The 14,752-nt window shown below is 38.4% G+C and overlaps 1 protein-coding gene and 1 long non-coding RNA gene across 4 annotated transcripts in view; one reads left to right on the top strand and one right to left on the bottom strand.

Moving 5' to 3' along the window:
* KCNIP4 (potassium voltage-gated channel interacting protein 4) overlaps positions 1 to 14,752 on the top strand; it is a 1,326,525-nt gene that overhangs the window by 729,390 nt on the left and 582,383 nt on the right. The gene's annotated exons all lie outside the window — the stretch shown is intronic.
* Positions 1 to 14,752, bottom strand: part of LOC112447054 (uncharacterized) — a 42,815-nt gene that overhangs the window by 23,293 nt on the left and 4,770 nt on the right. For both annotated transcript variants that reach the window (XR_003035103.2, XR_009494848.1), the window contains exon 2: positions 5,530 to 5,618. This is a non-coding gene — a long non-coding RNA (uncharacterized lncRNA). The remainder of the gene's footprint in view (positions 1 to 5,529; positions 5,619 to 14,752) is intronic.

Below are 14,752 nucleotides of genomic sequence, written 5' to 3'. Positions count from 1 at the left end.
TAAAAGAGACACGGCTGGCACAGTGTTTGGAGCCTAGTTAGTGCTCAACCCGTGTTGACCTTGTAATTCACCTGAAAGGAGTGCCTGTTTCACCACTTGGCTGTTTATAGGAGAGGAAACATGAAGGACACCTTAAGAAGGCAGATGCCAGTTATAGAGAGAAAATGGGACTATAGGCTATTTCCAGTTGTCTTTATTTTAATAGCATTATTATCTGTTGTTGGATTTTGAAGTAGAATGTGTGCCAGGGCAGGTTTATAATTCACTTTCAATTACGGTAACTTATGTGTAGCAAGCTAGCCAAAGGTTGGCAAGTGCCCTGTGCCCAGGTCCTGAATTTCAGAGCAGCTTCATCAGCTCTCTATTACTGTCTCCTTTTGATTTACCAGCGGGCTTCTCCCCTGAGGTAGGGTGTTGATGCCATCTCGTTGACTGGCTCAGGTTTCTGGAGAGATATTTATGCCTCCTGAGACCTGCCAGAAATTTATTTCTGATATTTCCTATTATTAGATGTGGTGGAATAAGATATGGTTTCCTATTTCTTTTTTTCTTTCTTTTTGGTAATTTCTTTTGTAAAACAGAGTCATTTTACAGAAGCATTCCTTACAATTTCTGGATTCTATATTTTAGTAAGGGACCAATGAGCATTTATTTATTAAAGTTATGATAAAGATTCATGCCTTTCACATTTTAAAATTCTATTCAGAGATCAATATTAATATCTCTGGTGTAGTTTATAGAAAAAGGGAGTAGATCCTTCCCTTCCTCCCTATCTTTCTCTCTCTCTCTCCTTCTCCCCTACCACTTTCCCTTTATCTCTCTCTTTTCTTCATCCTTCCCTTTTCTTTTCTTTCTTTCTCATTCTTCATGCTCCCATTCTTTTTTTTTTCTTTTCCCCTCTTTATCCCCTCTCCCCCACTTAGTTTATGTTTTACCTTTCAACTTAATGAATCCCCTTTCCCAAAGTCCTCTTCTTATTGTCTACAATTTTACATTTTATTCCTAGTTCTATTATATAGCACACTTAAAAGCCCTTTCCAGTACATATATTTACAGTCTCCTAATATTTGAACTGAATATTTGTAGATTCTTATCATATTCCTGGTTGTCACTTAGCCAAGGCATTTATCTGCTTTAATCTGGCCTCATAAATCAAATCTTTCATTTCTCTAATCATTTTTTAAATCGTTCCCTAAATGGTTTCCAATTTGTCTGCGTCTTTCTGAAATGGATGTGTCTCAAACATAATTCAGGGATCCAAAGCTGAAATCTTACTGGCTTCAGTTTGCCATTCTTCCTGAACAATCATTTCATAGCAAATAAGGATATTATGGTTTTTTATCTTGCAAATTTATGATTTTGCAAATTCAAGCAGTATAAGTCCTTACTGAGGTTGTCTGAAGTAGATGAAAATTGCATTTTTTCCCCAGGAGTCAGGAGGAAAAGTGTTTAAAGATTCAACACTGTTAGTGACACTTGCACTTAAGTTCTATGTACCTAACTTTACTGATATCTAATGATATTACTGATATCTAACACAGAGTTAATGAAATCTCTTCTCATGATGACAGCCAAGACCAGGGTGATGTGAGCAAAGTGCTCAGGACATTTACAAGACACCAAGAATGAGCACCTCCTTAAAGTTTGCCCCCTTGGTGCCTCACTTGCTTCCTCTTAATTCCAGCTCTTCTTATGATGATAAAATAATATAATAGGTGAGAAAATGCTCTGAAAACTGTAAAGATATAAACAGGTATCAGGTATCACCATCACTGTTCTTCACCTCAACACAACCAGTTCAGCTCACCACAACTCGTTAACAGTGGAATAATTACACATGTGGAGCCCAGTTACACACATGGAGCCCCCTTCTCTCTAGTGTTGCTTGTTCACTTGTCCAAATTCACGGGGCTGCTCTGATTACACTGGATCCTATCTACCGAGGCACTTCCAGCCCAGAACTCACCCACTATACTCTTCATACACAGGACTTACTATTTCTTTATTCTGCCATCAAAAGTTACTTGTCTGCATTCCCATTTCCTCAGAGATTTGCTTATCTGCTTTCTTGAAAATAACAAAAGTTTATCAGGTGAAATTACATTTGTTGTTGCATCTAGAGGGAAGTACTGACGTAATGTGCAATCCATGAAGGTGACAAATTTACAATTTCTTTTAGGTATTTTGTAGATATGATGCCTTACTCTCCAGGTGCTCTAATATATAGTTTATAAAAGTATTTGATCATCAACTGCAATAAGAAATATATGTTTTGTCATAACCTAGATCACACACAAAAACACACATAAACATAATTAGGAAATAATTCCACCAAATACTACTGACCTTTTCTGTTTGCTGAGCATTTACCTATTCTCTTCTTTTATCCTAAAGAATGACTTCTATTCCACTTTTTCTAGTGTCCTCAATTCTACATTAGTTTTTCTATTTTAAAAAAAATTGTTGACTATGAAACTATTAAGTTGATGTTGCTATTATGACACAATAATTAACAAAAAAAATAAAGACTTAGAAAACAATAGTATGGTTACCAAAGAGGAAAGGAGGAGTGAAAGATAAATTAGAAGTTTAGAATTAACAGATACACACTATTATGTATAGAATAGATAAAAAACAAGAACCTACTATATAGAACAGGGAACTACGTTCACTATCTTGTAATAACCTATAATGGAAAAGAATCTGAAAAAGAATGTGTGTGTATGTATATATATATATGTATATATGTGTGTGTGTGTGTATATATATATATATATATATATGCTGCTGCTAAGTCACTTCAGTTGTGTCTGACTCTGTGCAACCCCATAGACGGCAGCCCACCAGGCTCCCCTGTCCCTGGGATTCTCCAAGCAAGAACACTGGAGTGGGTTGCCATTTCCTTCTCCAATGCATGAAAGTGAAAAGTGAAAGTGAAGTCGCTCAGTTGTGTCTGACTCCTAGAGACCCCATGGACTACAGCCTACCAGGCTCCTCCATCATGGAATTTTCCAGGCAAGAGTACTGGAGTGGGTTGCCATTGCTTTCTCTGATATATATAACTTTTAAAATATGCATTATATATGTATAATTTTCTATAAACCCAAAACTAACATTGTAAATCAAATATATTTCAATAATAAAACCCTCAAAAGGATTATTATACAGTGGAACTCAGTGGATTGCTGGGGAGCAGAATTTTAACTGATTGTGTATATGATTGTGTGCATACATGTGTATTTCTGTGTAGGGTGTTAGAAGACAAAGTTTGTCTGACTTCACCATGGGTAGAAGGGTGTTAACTTTGATGGGCTATCATTATCTTGTGTGTACTGATATTTAAGAGGTGACTAGGTGACTCAAGGATCAGACAAATTCAGCAAGACATAGTAGACTCATAGTGGGTGAATAGTTAGATTACCGCAGTGAGTCACTGAGGAGAAGACAGTCTCCAGAGATCCAGGACTTTATAAGCAAAAAGAGACATTCTGGTAATTGGTAGGCAGGCAGTAGAGGTAAACGGTGGATTTAAATGTAAGGCAAAAACTAGTTACGCACGAGATCCTAACTTCACTGCAGGGCTTCAGGCAAAGTTCATTCCATGATACATTAATGTATCTGTTGCTCCTTAAGTCTATTCCTACTTCACATATGGTTGATCCAACCACATGTAAATGGGACCAGAGGATCATAGCTGCTAGCAAAGCCTGTCTGAAGATGGAAAGAATGGACAGACTGGTAGATCTTGGCAAGCAGAAAGAAGGGCCTCGGCCCCCTTTAAACTTATCTTTGGCATTTCCCTTTTTTTGCCTGGGAAGAGCGTGAGCTCTAAGTACCATATTAGAATTTGCACTTACTTCATAAGTTCTCTCTTCAAATATGTCAGGTTTATTATCTACTTAGTGTAGCACCTCATTCTTCACAGGTGTGCACAGCCCTTGTCAAATTATTAATAGCAATGTTCCAGAGTTCACTTTTAAAACACTTTTTATTTTGTATTGGGATATAGCTGATTAACAGTGTTGTGATAGTGTCAAGTGAAAAGCGAAGGAATTCAGCCATACATATTCATGTTTCCATTGTCCACAAACTCCTGTCCCATCCAATATGCCACATAACATTGAGCAGAGTTCATTTTTTAACAGGAAGAATTATGTTGACTTTTATCCATAGCTTATTTAAGGCTTAAATATATTTTTTTCTTAAACGATTCCTGATTGAATGACTGCATGTTTCTGATGTCTGGGAAAAATATAAGCTCAAGAGGGTTTGTGCTAACCTTGTAAAATTACAAGATTAAGTCCACAAGGAGAAAAATAAGCTTCTTTTTATGCCTAGGCTCTTTAATAAAATGAATCCGAAGTTCACGTAGAAACTTGCACTTATTAGGGGCATGTATCAGTGAGCACTACACAAATAACAGGATTTTAGAATGAAAAGAAAGCACAGACTACTGTATCATTTTCTTTCCTGCTATTTAGTGGTACAATAGTAAAAAAAAAAAAAAAGTACTTTGATACACAGTGCATAAGTCTCAAAATATAAAAGTAAATAACTGATATAATATATAGAAAAATGACCTTTTCAAAATCCTAATTCAAACTTTCAACGTCAGGAGCTTAAGGGAATGGTGAATCCAAGATGTTTTTTTCCAAATGGAATAGAATCGTCGAGACTCATTTCTATCCTGCGTAGCAAGAAATTATTAGGATTACTGTGACTGATAATGATGCTGTGAACTTCTAATTATCCTGGAAATGTAGACAAGGATAGTATATATTGAAATTCAATGAAAACATGAAAGGCTTATTCTAATCTTGGATTTCAAACCTCCTTTCCTAGCAAACCTGTGCATAGAAAGTGTTAGTTTCTCAGTCATGTCTTACTCTTTGAGACCCCATGAACTCTAGCCTCCCAGGGTCCTCTGTCCATGGAAATCTCCAGGCAAGAATACTGGAGTGGGTAGCCATAAGTCAATAAAAAATAGCCACGTTACTCCCTTCTTTGAGTATCTCCCTTTTCAGTGATGCAGTTTATAAGACAAAGTAGTTAAAACATGATGAGAAGAGGCTGTGCCTTTCTATGAGTTGGATAAAGCTTGAATTATTTTTCATGCTAATGACAGTGAGGACACAGATGGGCTTCAGGCAAGCTTTAGGTTCTATTAACTTCATGAGGAATCCATATGCAGGTGGAATCTTGGCCAGCCATGTCAAGCTTCAGGAGCCCACATTTGCTGGTTAGCTAGATATGACACTCCTGTTGAGAGAGAGATGCAACCATAGGAAGCTCAAGCAGTTACCAAGGTACTCATCACATCAGCAGGGTTCACAAGGCATCTGCCATGGGAGTCATTTACTATTATTAAATGTTTTCTATTGTTAGAAATATATCATAATATATTTATATAAATTATAAATATATTAATAAATGTATTCTAATATAATATTAAATATATTATTCTATTAAATATTTTCAATTTGTTATTATTAAATATTTAAAACATTAAATATTTTCAGAAATGCTTACCAATGAGGAGACAGTTATGAAAGTCTCATTCATTTTCATTTTCACTGCTGCAGAGGACTGGAAGGTTTGAACTTGATAGTAGCCAGAATCTAAAGGGAATTCCCAAAAGGGGAGCTTGAAAATGTTTGAGCAAGGGCAGCATCATTGGAACAACTGCATAACTTCCATACACAGCTTTAAAGGGTAAAAGACCCATTTGGATACATAAGTTCTGACAGTGAATATTCTTACATACACATACTCTATATACCTCTTTATACCTTGTGACTTCATATATATATACATATATATATTATAGGAATGGATATTTTTATCATATTTTTGAAATGGAATTGTTAAAAAATGCAATTGATATAAATACATTTGCCCTTTTGATTTCTCCATGAATTTTATTGCATTTCCAACCCCCCAAAGTGTAGAGAGTCATAGAAAAATGATGGAAAATGTTTTTGGACACTGAGTAACAAGCAAATTTTCACAATTTTATGTTAATTAATCAAAATCATTTGTATGTTCATTAATGCAAATGTGTTGATTAACGTTATGCTAAAATCATTAGGGTTTATAAATTATGAAAAAGGAACAGTTGACATGTGAATTGAGAGTTTGATCAAGTCCAAGATATTGTAAAAGCAAATTGACACACGTGGTTCCCCTGAGCAAATGATTTTTTTCCTCTTGTTAATGACAAGCATTTCCATCTAACAAAAATGTATGTGTGCGATCAGTCATTCAGACATGTTCAATCCTTTGCAGCCCTGTGGACTATAGCCTGCCAGTCTCCTCTGCCCCTAAAATTTCCCAGGCAAGAATACTGAAGTGGGTAGCTGTTCCCTTCTCCAGGGGAGCTTCCTGATCCAGGGATCGAACCCAGGTCTCCTACATCGCAGGCAGGTTCTTTATCATCTGAACTACCATTACTTATTATTTCCCCAACCCCCAAAAATGTGAATGTTCAATATAGTAAAACGTTAATAGGAAAGAAGGGAGGCACAATTTTGCAGACTAGAGATTGTCTTAGAAACACTGGACTGTCTTAGACTATACTGGATTGTCTTAGAATCACTCTAGATTTTCCAGTTCAACTATTCTATTGGATGAGCTTTTTTACCTGCTAACAAACTGGCTCTTAGGAATATCTCCTTTATGCATAGTATAATCAGGTGTCAAATAGCCAGGTTGCCAGGGGTCCCACTTTTCCTGCACAAAAGTGATAAACAAAACTCTTTCACACCAAGGTGTCAGTGATTAATGTTTTCTGCCTTTCAAGTTATTTACAGGAATGAAAAATGAAATAATGGTGGGATTCTAGGCATGGTGATATGAACGCATGAAGGGTTTTTCATCTGCTTTAAGTTCCCCTTGTGACCTTTCTTCCAACCCTTCTTCATTTACCACAACATTTACTGATCAACTAATGCACGTGGATAATTCCTGATGTTGGAAAGATAAATAAGATATGATTCTTTCAAGGACTCATAGTTTCATAGAGCAGTTAGTTATGCCAACCAGTTAATAAATCTTAAAAGGATCATAGGTGAGATGAATATAAAGCAGAAAGGAGGAGGTCAATATTGTATGGTTGGAGAAAGGGTTTTGTGAAATATCCCACCCAAGTGAAAATATTTAAGTTGACTTCTCAGAAGTAAAAGGAAGCAGTTGGAAAAATAAACCTGATATTTTGACTACAGCAGTAGTTCAGCATGACTTGAAGACAGATTCTTGGGTAATGAGGCTAGAGATCTCCTTGACTGGAAGGAAATTTTTATGCCTTGATATGGTTTGGGAATTCCATTCTGGAGTCAGCAAGATACCACTGAGAGTTGAAAATGGTGAATGGCATGTTCCTATCACTCCAACAATAGTGTAGACTGAAGGTACATCAGATGGGGGAACCTGGCTTAACAGAGTTTTAGCAGGCACTCATTGAGTGGATGCTGTAATTCTGACACAGCTGGGTATACCTTGAGAGCAAAGTAACTATAACACCCACCCATTCTAATTATAAATACCAATACCAATAACATTTATTTTCTTTTTACTTGGCACTCATCTGGGTTGCTTCACTTGTTGAAAGTTCAACTCAGGAACTCTGAGACGTTATTTCCATGTATATTTTATAGGCGAGGTAACTAAGGTTAAGGAATTAGGATTTGTACTCAGACAATGATTTCACTGTGATCTGTTGTGATGGGAGTGAAACAGATGTCCGTAAAATTGGTCATGACCATAGTGAGAAGAGGGCTAGGCTGCAGTTGCTATTGTAATAAGAAGCAGGAGACAAAATCTGCTCTCTAGAGAATCTAATCTATAATGAATGCAGTCTGGAAGCTATCGTGGTATGGCACCAAACATGCTACCCTTCACCCTTTCCTATATTATTCTCTTGCTTTCTACACATCCGTGGATGAAGACAGCTGGTCAATATGCAGTCCGTGCCAGAGTGGACAACCATAGTGCAGCTGTGGTTTTCTCTAGCCATTTTCTCCTCTTGCTGCTGTGAGTGGCTGGTGGGCAGCTTCGCTCCAGGACTTCAGATCTGTTTGTTCCTGTAGATTCAGCAGCCAAATGCCTCTTAGCTCTTTGCCGAGTATCCTCCCAAATTTAGTTTGAATCAAAATAATGAAATAAAAATTATCTTTCAGTGACCCATAACCATGGGACCCCTGGCAACTCAGCAATTAGAGTAGGAATACATTGTAGTAGGCAGAATTCTAAGATGGCCGTAAGATTCCACACTCTGGTGTACCTTCCCTGTATAATTCCTTTCCCTTGAGTGTAAGTAAGATTTGATTTGTAACTAGTGATCTGTGGTAACTATAAATTCTAAGTAGGATTTATCATTCTGATATGTCATAATTATGGGACTGTATATGGTGGAAATGATTTTGCAAACATAATTAAAGTTCCCCATCAGTTGTCTTTGAGTTCATCAAAAGTAGACAATCCTGGGTGATTCTGACCAAATCAAGTCACTCCTGAAAAGAGGTCAGAGAGATCTGAAACATAAGAGATGTTTTCCCACTGGCATTGAAGGAACAAACTACCATGTTGTAGAGAGGGCTGCTGCTGCTGCTGCTGCTGCTGCTAAGTCGCTTCAGTCCTGTCCGACTCTGTGCAACCCCATAGATGGCAGCTCACTAGGCTCCTCTGTCCCTGGAATTCTCCAGGCAAGAGTACTGGAGTGGGTTACCATTGCCTTCTTCTGTAGAGAGGGCAAAGAACTAAAAACAAGTTCTAGGAATTGGGAGTGATCCCTATCCAACAGCTAATAAGAAAATAGGGACCTTAGTCATACAGCCACAAGAAAATGCATTCTGTGAGCAACCAGTGTTTGCTGAATCAGACCCAGTGCTTCGGAAGTGATTGTGGTCTGATGCTACACTTTGATTAAGCCTGAGTGGAGGACTCAGCTAACCCATAACCAGACTCTTCATTCATGGAAGCTGCTAAATATTAAATTCGTGTTTTTCTAAGTCCCTCAGCTTGTGATAATTTGCTATGTAGCAGTAGATAATAACTACAGTAATGCCAGAGTGCAGAGAGGTGACATCCTCGATTATCAAACCAGCAGATCATACTGGACTAGCTGGTTCTCATGACCCTTCAAAAATGTTTTAAGCTGTTCATGGCTTCCATAGCTAAATTTAACATATTATACCTCAATTTGTATAAAAGTTTATCTTTTTACCTCTTTGAGGCCACTTTCTGTTATTTAACGAGTTATATTACCATTGTGCTGGTAATCATTTTTTCTTGTCAGTGTGGTCCTCCTAAATGTAAGTCTGGTATGTGTGTTTCACATAAAATATAAGCTTAGTTATTATGCAAAATTTGATTCTAGCATGATATGAGTATCATGGCTATGATAGTTGAAATATTCCTGTTGAAAAGTAGAGTTATTAAAAAGTGATTAAGTTAGAGTTGTTAGTAATTAAACTACAACATATGAGTAGCATGAAAAGTTGTCAAGGGGATTATTCTATATTACTTTTCATATTTTTTACTTCTTTGGTTCAGTAAAATAAAAGAATAAACAATTTTTAAACTCTGCTACAGTAAGGGCTTCCTTGGTGGCTCAGACAGTAAAGCGTCTGCCTGCAATGTTGGAGACCTGGGTTCAGTCCCTGGGTCGGGAAGATACCCTGGAGAAGGAAATGGCAACCCACTCCAGTACTCTTGCCTGGAAAATTCCATGGATGGAGGCGCCTGGTAGGCTACAGTCCATGGGGTCTCAAAGAGTCAGACATGACTGAGCTACTTCACTGGTTCACAGTAAGGAAGTACAGCATGTCAACTGTAATAAGGAATACTTAGTTGGAAGTAACAATATTTGTAATGAAACCTGGCTAAATATATATCTGTGACTAAGATTTCCATTAACAAGATGAAAAATCTGTAGAAATTGCCCTGGGTTTAATGATCACATAAATAATCCTGTTTCAATTGTTTGAGTCTTATATAATTTCATAATAAATGAGTTATGCAGCAGACAACTTTGTGCCTTTTGTTACTTTTACAATATTGGTTTAGATAAAGATTATCCCCAGCAGAGTAATGGGAAAAGGCTCCTTGTGACTGCTGTTTTGTTTTTTATTAGATCTCAAACTGAAATGCCTACTTTATCTAAATCAGCTTCACACTTCTGAACATTGGCATCCATCAGTTGCTATTTACTTCACTTTGCTTGGTTATTGAGATGGCTGCATATCAGTGTTGTCCCTCATTTAAGTGACTACATTTAGAGCTAAAAAGAGGATGCTACAGAGATAGATTCAAGATGGAAACTAGGATATGTAGCAATGAAGAGAAGTGTCTCCACTGAAGTTTGCATCTGAAGCTTCTTAGTGAAAGAAGTTGTGATGGAGGCTGGGGATAAGTCACCAAAAAATACTTTGACAATATGGTATGGAAACTTGTATCTAGTCACAAATGATTTAAAAATATCTTACTTCTAGTAGGAAAAAAAAGGCTTTCTAGAGAAGTTTGAGAAACTGATGGAGCCCCTATCTATTCTTAACCCTGTCAAGTTTATAAAATGTGTGACTCTCAGCTAGTTTTTAATAAGCTGGGGAAATGTCTCCCTGAAGGCTATGTTACTTACTGGATAAGACTGAGCAGATTAATGCAGTGTTTCTCATGGTGTGGTCCAGAGAAGTCCTGCATTAGAATCATGAAATGTTTGATAAAAAAATGGAGATTCATGAGCTCTATCTGAGACCTACTAAATCAGAATCTCTGGGGAGGTCTGAGGATTCACTTTGAAGAAGATCTCAAGGTAATTCTGATGCAGTCTAAACTTTAAGCACTGCCAGTTAATATATATGTATAACAGTTTTCTGTTCTCTCTTGCAAGTCCTGGATAATATTGCTACTATTTACAGTTCTTCCCATTTATCTTCAGTCCTGTAAGGATGCACTAAAATACAGCTTCAAAGTGTGTCTGAGTCACTGCCTATTGTTCCTCTGTTTAACTACCTTCATCCACTGAGCAGATTGCCTTTGCTATTTATCCCAAGGACAAGGTTGCCTGGTGAAGCCTGGTGCAGTGTTGGTCTCTTGTGTTGTGCTGTGTTTAGTCTCCTAGTCGTGTCTGACTCTGCAACCCCATGGACTGTAGCCCACAAGGCACCTCTGTTTATGGGGATTCTCCAGAAGGAATACTGGAGTGGGTTGTCATGCCCTCCTCCAGGGGATCTTCCCAGCCCAGGGATTGAACCAATGTTCAATCTCCCACACTGTAGGTGGATTCTTTACCGAGTGAGCCACCAGGGAAGTCTCTTACCATGAGGACATTGTCTGTTCATGGGATGTGAATGTGATGCATAGGTCAGGCTATGAGACTGGTGGGACAGCGGAATATGTCCTTGAAGATGAATTTCCTTGGCAAATGCGGGACTCTGACAATCCAGTTGAACCTGAGTCTGTGTAGTCTGATGCCACATTAACACCTCATCATATCTTTTCATTCTGTGGAATGTTCTAAAATAGAAAGTGACTAACATGTTCTCAAAAACCAGTGCCCAGAAAAGTTACTTTAATGCTATTTACCTGTATTTTTCTTTGCAACAGGGAGAGCTAGATTTCTGTTTTTTTTTTTTTTTTAAAGAATGATTTAAAAGTCAGGTCATTATAAATAAATAAATTATTCTCGTGTCACTTGTGGTGAAGATGATGGTAAATTTGATGGGTGGGTATGAGCAATGTATCCATTTTAGAATCCCAAATCAGTTGAAGATACCCTACTCTTTCTTATCCACGTGGTGACTGGGAATAATAACAGTATTTAACTAATTGAGTTATTTGGATTTATTGAGATAATTCATGTAAAGCAATGAGCACAGCACTTGATGTATAGCAATGGGCTCAATAATTAATTACAGTAACAGGTACCAGTCATTGAGCATCTACTATGTGACAGTTTGTTTTGAGTGCTTTACAATGAATCATTTGAGGAACCTGCCCAAAGCCAGGAAGCTTTAATGCAGCAGAAGGGTGATTTGAACCCGAGTATGTTCCTAATGTCTGCATTATCCTGCCACTTCCATAAGTGTGTTTATTTTTTCATGTTATACCAAGACACATTTCTCATGTGATGCATTGCTGCTTAGTTATATTTCAATTCATTTTTAAGGGCCAAACATCCTCCTTTGTTCACTCAATCATGGGATTCAGGCAAGATTCTTTTGGTATAAGTAATTATCAAAGAAGAGGGAGGAACTAGAAGAAGCAGGCAACTGAGGCTCATTTTATGTGTCACAATGGGAGATGGCCTGAAAATAAGGGAAGACACTTAATGGAGGTGTCAGTGCAACTGATTTAGCTGGCTTAGAGTATTTTCCAGGCTCCGGTCAAATTCTCTGGAAAGACTAGCCTCCTTCTCCACCAATCATATAATGCAGACTGCCCTTGCTATGAAGAAAAGAAAGCCTCTTACTTAATGTTTATATGGTATAAGCCCAATGCAATGAAGTTGATCTTGGTTGTATTCTCCTTCCTACCTCTGCCATCCAACCTAAGTGGGACTTTCCACTCTTACGGTACTTTGCTTAAAGGCTATCACCAGATGCAGCTGTGCATCTAAAATACTATCTGATCATGATCTCTGGAGTCAGACCTGGTTTTAAACCCTGGGTTGGCTATTTCCTGATGTCATCTACTAAGCCCTCTGTTCCTCAGCTTCACCTTGTACAATGGAGGTAATGGCATCTGCCTCATAGGGTTTACATGAGGATGCAGTGAAAGAATTCATATAAAGTGCTTATCTGTCAAATACTGATTATCCTAAAAACATTAACTACTATCAGATAAATTTCATTTTAATAGATTTAAAGCTTTGCAAAGACTGAAGAAAGGTGTTTATTACCCATACCACCTTGCACAGTACCTGGACCATAAAGCTAACAAGTGAAGAAATGATGAATAATCAGAAACAGTTGAGATGAAGTTTAGTTTTTGACCAGGCTAACTAACTGAGACTCTAAGAGTAGGATCTGGAGAAAGTTCCTCCACTCCTCCCACCTCACCCCATTTAATATCATCCCCAACTTGGAATCAAAAATGCACAGATACACATAACTAGAATCCTTTTGTTCCCTGCCCCCCTGCCTCAGTTCATCAAAGGGCAGGCTCATCTCTCATTTTGGAAGGAAACATTGTTTTCCTTCCAAAAGCCCTGTTGCTGAAAACGAAGCAGAAATGGGTTTATTCCTGCCAGTAACTGGTGATTTTGAATAAACAGCACTTTAGGGATATGCCCTGAAGTGCAAGAGTCAGAGTGTCTCTAATTAAGTGCGCTCCTTTTTCTGGGAACAGGCCAAGGAGACCTAGTGGCAGCAGAGCCTGAGCGACTCCCCAAAGTTTCTTTGTTGATGCTTCTTTTAAGCAGAAACCCAGACCTGCCTCTAACCCTCCTCATTAGCTTCTTAAAAGTACTTCAGGTAAAGCTTTGGTAAATAACCATAACAGCACCCCCTTTCTTTCACCACTACCTCATGCTCATCCTTCCTTCCCACCCACCCCCAGGGTGGGGGATGGAACTTTCCTGCATCTAAAGTCACATGGAGCCAGACAGGATAAGCCATCTTTAAAAAGTCACAATGAAGCGTTGGTTACTTTTCCCTGTGGAGCTTGTATGTTAATGAAGGAAAGCATGTATCAAGTGATTAGTGTATATTTGGCCACTGTCAGTGACAGCTGGCAGCCTGACTGGCCTCTGATGCTTTGGGACATCAGGCAATTTACTTACTTCTCCCAGGCCTCCACTTTTTCATCTGTATGGTGAGAATAAAAATCTTTATCTTCTTCAGAGTGGTTTGGAGGGTGGGACAGTCATTGTGCTTAGCCCTGTGTTTAGCAAATTATATGCTCCATGAGCATAAGTATCATTCACAAATATTATTGTACCTAATCATCATAATACCCCCAAGAAAGGTATATTGGCTCCATTTTGAAGACCAGCAAACGGAGGCTTAGAAAGTTGAAGTCACTTGAATGGGGTAGAAGTTCTGGAGTCTGTGCCCAGGTCCCTTCTTTATACTGATTACTCTGCATGGGTGCGTGGTCTTTTTAGTCATGTTCAACTCTCTGCAACCATATGGACTCTAACCCACCAGGCTCCTCTGTCAATGGGATTCTCCATGCAAGAAAACTGGAATGGGTTTCCATGCCCTCCTCCTGGGGATCTTCCCAATCCAGGGATTGAACCCATGTCTCTCATGTCTCCCGCATTGGCAGACGTGTCCTTTACCACTAGCATCACCTGATTAGTATTTCTCTTTTAAGAGAAGGCCAGGCTCTATTGGAAGAAAAGACATTGCATTAATGTTTTAATTTGAGTCCAGGCCATGACTCAAAGTTAAGAGTTATTGACAAGGTCACTTCTCCCATTTAGACTTCAGTGTCCTTCCAACTGCAATCCAAGGATGGGAGTGGAAGCCATACCAGGGTCTTCTCACCCTCCATACCAATGGTGTTCTGGTATTTTGGACAGAGAGACCTTCTCTGATGCCTTCCTTGTATTGCTTTCCTTGGTCACATCATCAGGAAATGCAAATCTTACTGAGAAAAGAACACAGCCAAGACATTTGAATGTGCAAGCTTATGGCTCCCCTTAAGGAGAGATACCAGGAACACCATGCTGTGATAGCATTGAGAGGGAGCATGCAGAAACCTTGCAAGGATCCCCAGGTGGACTTTACTCTTTAGATAACAGGGAGTGGGG

Source organism: Bos taurus, chromosome 6 (assembly GCF_002263795.3).
Source record: "Bos taurus isolate L1 Dominette 01449 registration number 42190680 breed Hereford chromosome 6, ARS-UCD2.0, whole genome shotgun sequence".
NCBI classification, from domain to species: Eukaryota; Metazoa; Chordata; class Mammalia; order Artiodactyla; family Bovidae; genus Bos; species Bos taurus.
This window is presented reverse-complemented; position numbering and strand designations above follow the sequence as displayed.